The 6,144-nt window shown below is 39.4% G+C and overlaps 1 protein-coding gene across 1 annotated transcript in view; it reads left to right on the top strand.

Annotated features, from left to right (window-relative positions):
* Nucleotides 1-5,334: 5,334 nt before the first annotated feature.
* Nucleotides 5,335-6,144, top strand: part of NRIP1 (nuclear receptor interacting protein 1) — an 81,379-nt gene continuing 80,569 nt past the window's right edge. The window contains exon 1 of the mRNA XM_012732944.1: nucleotides 5,335-5,657. The gene's annotated coding sequence lies outside the window, so the exon portion shown is untranslated. The remainder of the gene's footprint in view (nucleotides 5,658-6,144) is intronic.

Below are 6,144 nucleotides of genomic sequence, written 5' to 3'. Positions count from 1 at the left end.
TTTCAAGTTTATTTACATTGTACTATGCATTGGTATTTGATTTGTTGCTGAAGAGTATTCCATTAAAGGATAAACTAGTTTATCCAGTCATTTAGTTGGTAGATATTTTTTCTCATTTTATTTGATATAGTGGGGAAAACCATTATGAATATTATGCATTATTTTGTGTACTTAAGAGTGGAAATGCTAGATCACATTATAATTGTATGTTTAAATTTTTGAGGAACTGCCAAATTTTCTTCCAAAGTGGCTGCAACATTTTACATCTTCACCAGTGTTGTGTGAGGGTTCGAATACTCTCCATCCCTACCAACACTTATTATGCTCTTTTTATTCTTCATAGTGAGTTTAAACTATCAGCTCATTGTGGCTTTGATTTGCACTTTCCTGATGGATAATGATATCAAGTATCCTCCTGTGTGCTTAATATAGATCATCTTTGGAGAAATAGCTACAAGATCTTTAAGTCATTTTAACAATTGGGTGTATTTTTATTATTGTTTTGTTATTTATATGTTTTAGATATAAGCCTCTTACTATATACATGACCTGTATATATTTCCTCCAATTCTGTTTGATCTTTTTCATTTTCTTGAAAGTGAAATTTTAAGCACTTTCAATTTTAATTTTGAATAAATCAAATACACCTATTTTTTCTTTTGTCATTCGTGGGTTTTTGTGTGTGTGTGGTGGTGGGGGGTGGGTGTATCATATCTAAGAAGACTCTGCATAACCAAGTTTACTGTATTTCCTACTGAGTTTTATAATTTGGTCCCTACATCTAGGTCTACGATTTATTTTGAGTTATTTTTTTTTTTTATGTATAGTGTATAGAGCAGAGCAAACTTTAATCTCTTTGGATGGATATCCAGTTGTCCCAGTACCATTTATTAAAAATATTATTCTGGGGCCCTCCCTGGTGGCGCAGCGGGTTAAAGCACAGCACTAAGAAGCTTAAGCCACTTCTGCATTAGTTCGATTCCCCGTCTGCCCCTGAGGAGATCCACATGGTGCGGCAGACCTCTCCTGACCCGCCTGATGCTCCCCTCAGCAGTGAACTTCATCAGTCGGCCTGTTCTGCTCCCCACTCTGTCTCTGGTGAATCCTCTCACTGTCCCTGCACCTCTGGCCTGTACCCTAGCTCTGTATGCCTGAGTAATAAATCTTAAAAATATATATATTATTTTTTCCCATTGAGGTGTGTGTATGTGTATGTTTGAGTAGTTTTGTATAAACTGTATAAGAAATTTGTTTTTTAAACTATAAAAATCTAAAATAGATATGTTAGTGTCTTTGCCTATTCTTTTGAGAGTCAAACAGTTGTAGAACGATAAACTTACATAATTTATTAGATCTCTTTCCTGTAGAGTCTTGAATGACTTGGGAAAACAGATATATTACTTTAGTTGAAGGTTATCTAAATAAAATCTCTAAAAATTAATAAGATTGTGCTTTTCACCATTGATTTATCATACAGATGTATGTTCATGAAAGCCTGAAAAGAGATTCTGTATATTCCTTTATGACAATATGGCTTAATGAGATTTACATACATAACTCATTTCTACATAAAAGGATAGGATTCATGTAAAATACAGTTTCAATTGTTTAGACATACTAAATTGACACATAAGCAAAATTGACAGGTTTTTCTTAGTTTCACTGGGATCTCTTGGATTGGGGGACACTCTAACTGTATTAAACATTTTCTTGTTTGAGGAAGAATGTATCATCTGCATTTGGATTTCACTGAAGTATTGGCTTTCTCATGCACAGTTTGAGCTGATAGTGTGAGATCATTTTTACTTATCTATTTTTTAAGATCCAGTTTTCAGGGTTCATTTTAGTGTAGGGATTGAGTGCCCTAATTTTGCCAGTAAAGGTTGGGGTGGATTTTATAGTCCACAAGTAACTGGGTATGAAAGAATTGAAGAGTAAAACTCTGGGCTTCAATAGCTAGTAATGACAGTAGCCAAAATAGATGCAGTTCTGTATTCGAGAGAAGACCTTACTCCTTAAAACTTATCCAGGCCCAAATTTATAGAGTTTTATTTCTGCCATAAAGCCAGTTTACTTTTACAGCCCACCACCAGAGTTGATAAAGATAGGAATAGTTGTAACTACAGTATGCTTAATGAAGATACAGTACATAAAATGTAAACTTTGTTGATTCTCTAATTGGCATAAAAGCCTAGACACAAGAAAGTGGCCTTTATAACACAGTGTAACAAAACACCAGTAATCACCACAAATAAAATTTTAGATAACAAGATTCAGATCTTCATCTGGCAATTTCCTTTAACTGTACCACTAGGTATTTCCTCTGAGCTTCTAAAGCTGGACTGTCCAATACCATAACCATTATTAGTTCAAATAAAGATGTGCTACAAGTATAAAAACCATACTGAAATGTTTTAAATATGGATAAAAGAATGTAAAATACATAATACATAATTTTTATATCATGTAGGCATTGAAATCCTGTTTTTGGTATATTTGATTATTGCAAATAACCTAATAAATTAGATTAATATATTAACAGCAATGTTATCTGTTTCTTTGCATTTTTTTGTATTTTTAAAAATATGACAAACAGAAATATTAAATATCTATCAATGCTGACATTTGCAGCATGCTCTATATTTTTATTCGACTATACTTCCCTAGATGTTATAGGAATGTAACAGTCAAACTACACTGGCCTTCCATCTGTACATATTTTTTCTCAGTTGTAATAGGTCTTACTCATTAGCTCATAGTGTATAATGTGGGTTCAATACTTCTCAATGTATATTTTTGTTTTCTTCACACCTCTTTACTATTAAGCAGTCTTCCTTTCTGAGAACACTTTTCCCACTCTGCCTACTTGGCAAATTCTTGTAACCCTTTAATAGCCAGTAGAAGCATTTTCTCACACTCATATTCAAAGTAGAAATACTTTATCCTCTGAACTATAATAATATCTACTGATGTCTACTGTTGGCTGAGCCCAGGGCTAGGTGATAATAGTATCCAAAAGTGAAGGAAGGGGATATAAACCCTATGCTTGAAATACTTGTATTTAGAGTTGGATACAGACAAGTAATCACTCAGTCATAAAATGGGGTGAAATATCTGTAACAGAAGAAATTCAGAGTATACCATAAGCATAATCTTCCTTACTACATCTTTGTGCTAAATAAATATATAGAAACTGAACTGTAAGTATCTGATTCCCTAGGAAACCTGGTTTTGTAACAATAGTTTTGTGTTTAGGTACATAAACCGATAGGCATCTTCTTCACATCACAATTGATCAAAACAAGAGTTGTCTTCAAAATACAAGTTACCAAACTGGCATTCATATATTACACCTATTTCTAGTATCCTTGTAATGACTCTTTTAGCCAGGAAATTTAAGTATTGATTTTTTTTTTTAAGAAACAAAGAAGAAAAACAAAAAATCCTGAGACAATTAGCATGCTTAAGTAAAAAATGAACTCCACAAAAGATGTGCCATTAACTTGACACTAATATACTATCAAAAAGAATTCAGAATTTCAACAACTGGATTTCTATGAAACTGAGAAGACAGAGGTGATCTACTTCAAGAAGTCATCTAGCATATGGCACTGGAGATTTTAATACTGTATCAAAGGGTGGGACCAATATTTGGCTTATTTGATTGTGTAACTTCCCTTATTTATTTATCTGCCAATCTCAGTGATCCAGAACCCAGTTATGATACACACACACACACACACACACAATGCTTTTCAAACTAACATTTGAGTAGTCTGAATGTCTGTTCCAAAGTCTATGCTCTAAGGTTCCTTATTCCATGGTGAATACATCAATCCCTTACATGGGGCCAATTTAGTTTTACTTCAGACTGAATTGTGACAGTGAGGTTATCTGGATTCCCAGCCTACCCAGAGGAAGACCTGCCAATCAGAGGAGGATAATATTAGAAGCAGGCACACGGGTGACAAAAAGGACAACAAATTATATTGTCAGCAGAGGAGACAGAAAAACTACAAAAGGCAGAGATAATCACTAAGTCCTAATATCCTGGAACCCTTCAGAGCAGCAATTGATAGTTTATATACCTCCTGGGGGCATCCCTAACACCTAGAAAGAAGCCCAGAACTGAATAGTGTGTTTGTTTAATCACTTACTACTGCCACTCTAATTACTTTTCATAAAACTATGAGTTTTCAAGAAAAAGCCAAATGAAGTGCAATAGTCTGCTTAAGAAAACAGAAACATTTTAAACATGTTTTAGAAAATCTTTGTATAACAATTTCTTGAACAAGTTTGATTCCTTAAAGGGTCAAGCTCAAATCATGTTGATCATCATTTAATTGGAACAGCTTATTTTCTATCAATCCCAGGCAGGACCGAACAGCGGACTTTCCTAAGTTGCTTTGAGCAGTTTCTAACTGTAGTATTTGCCAAGAAAAAGCTATCTATCGTGAGATTTAAACTAGATGAGATGACAATAGATTGTATAGCTGTATCACCAGAGTGATGTAAATTAATTGTCCTAAAACACATTATCACAATTAAACAAAGGACTCCCACTATGTGTGCTAGTTGCTGGCCACCTTAGGCATGAATTTGAAAATCTGCTCTCACTTTTAAATATTCCAAAATTCTCATTCATCTGTTTTAAAGGTTAAGTGGTTAAGTGAAATTCTAAATGCACAATAGAGCCATTACATAACAGATATAGCATACTGTTTTATGATTGGGATAGCTTTTGAAATTGCACTAGCAAGGCCATATTCAAATGCGATGGAATCCTCAGCATGAATAGGATTTGAAAACTTACATATACGAATATACATAGAATAGGCTATGAAAACCTACATATGAGAACAGAGTGCCCCATACACTCACATGTTTTGTGTAATAAGTGTTTTAACACAGGCATGCCATTTCTGAGTTTAGGGTGAGGTTAAGCTGCACTTTAGTGTTTTTGTATCAAGCAAAAACAATTTCAGCAACGGCTCTCATTTCCCCTGGTAATTTTTTTTCACGGTGAGTTACTAAATGCTAGATGCTGGAGTCAAAAAGAAACCTGACATCTGGGGAGGTGTTCAGGGGGTGTTAATAGTTCCAGTGAGCTCTGGGGATACGATTTTAAAACAGCAAATACTCGGAGAAGGGGGGAATTATGGTTTCGCAGGACTCTCTCCTCCCTCCACTTTCTTCACCAATCCATATCCCCCCCAATTTAGAGGCGGGTTCAGCGAGATCAGGCTGCAGAAAACCCGGAGGCTCCACCGTGCTGCCGCCCGCCCGGGCCTCGTGATGTAATTGTTATTTCTTATTTGGGGACTGAACCGCGGAGGGCTGCCGAAGAAGTGGCAACCCCGCTCCTTGTGCCTGGTCTGCTGGGGTCAAATTCTTCCCGGGGATGATGTGGATTCGCTGACAGACTCCGCTGGGGACTTCGCAGTGACCAAGCAGCTGCTCCCGAGTCCTACGTGCGTCGAAGGAGCTGAACAGGGCGCTCCTCAGGTCTCCTTCCCAGTTCTCTCTCGGAGTCAATCCACATTCATTCCAGGGTGCCTCCGGGGTGCTGGGCGTGGGATCAAAGTGACCTGGAGTTAGTCCCGTGCCCCCCAAGATTAAAGCAGGACACACAGATTACGAGGTGGTGCAAGTTGGGGGTAGGTGACAGGGACCCAGGGGACGCGTGTGGTGGGGTGGAAGGGGAGGCGGGAGACGCCGAAGGCGCTAGCACCCAGGGGGCCCTGGGGCGCGTCTAGGACGCCCGGCTGTGTCCCCCACGCGAGCCCTTTGGCCTGCGTCCCCAGCACGATCGCCCGGGCTCCAGCGAGGAGCTGTCCAGGCGCCTTCCGCGGCCGGGGGCGGCTGGACAGAGCCGGGAGGCGAGGGCACCGGCTCGGGAGCGTGGAGCACCCGCCGATCCCCGTGGACACGATGCTCCGGCTCCGGCCGCCCGCGCCCTGCCGCCGGGAGGGCTGGCGGGGTCTGGGGCGAGCGGCGAAGCTGACGGGGCCCCCGGCTCCCGCGAGCTGCCGGGACGCGAGCGGTTTCCTCTGGCCCCGCTGACAATGGGCGGGAGGGGAAAAAAGGGTTAAGAAACTTGGCTGAAGAGCTGAATGGCGTGGAGCGGCGAGGGGAGGGACTGGG

This window comes from Condylura cristata, unplaced genomic scaffold, assembly GCF_000260355.1.
Source record: "Condylura cristata isolate star-nosed mole 26May11 unplaced genomic scaffold, ConCri1.0 scaffold00003, whole genome shotgun sequence".
NCBI lineage: Eukaryota > Metazoa > Chordata > Mammalia > Eulipotyphla > Talpidae > Condylura > Condylura cristata.
This window is presented reverse-complemented; position numbering and strand designations above follow the sequence as displayed.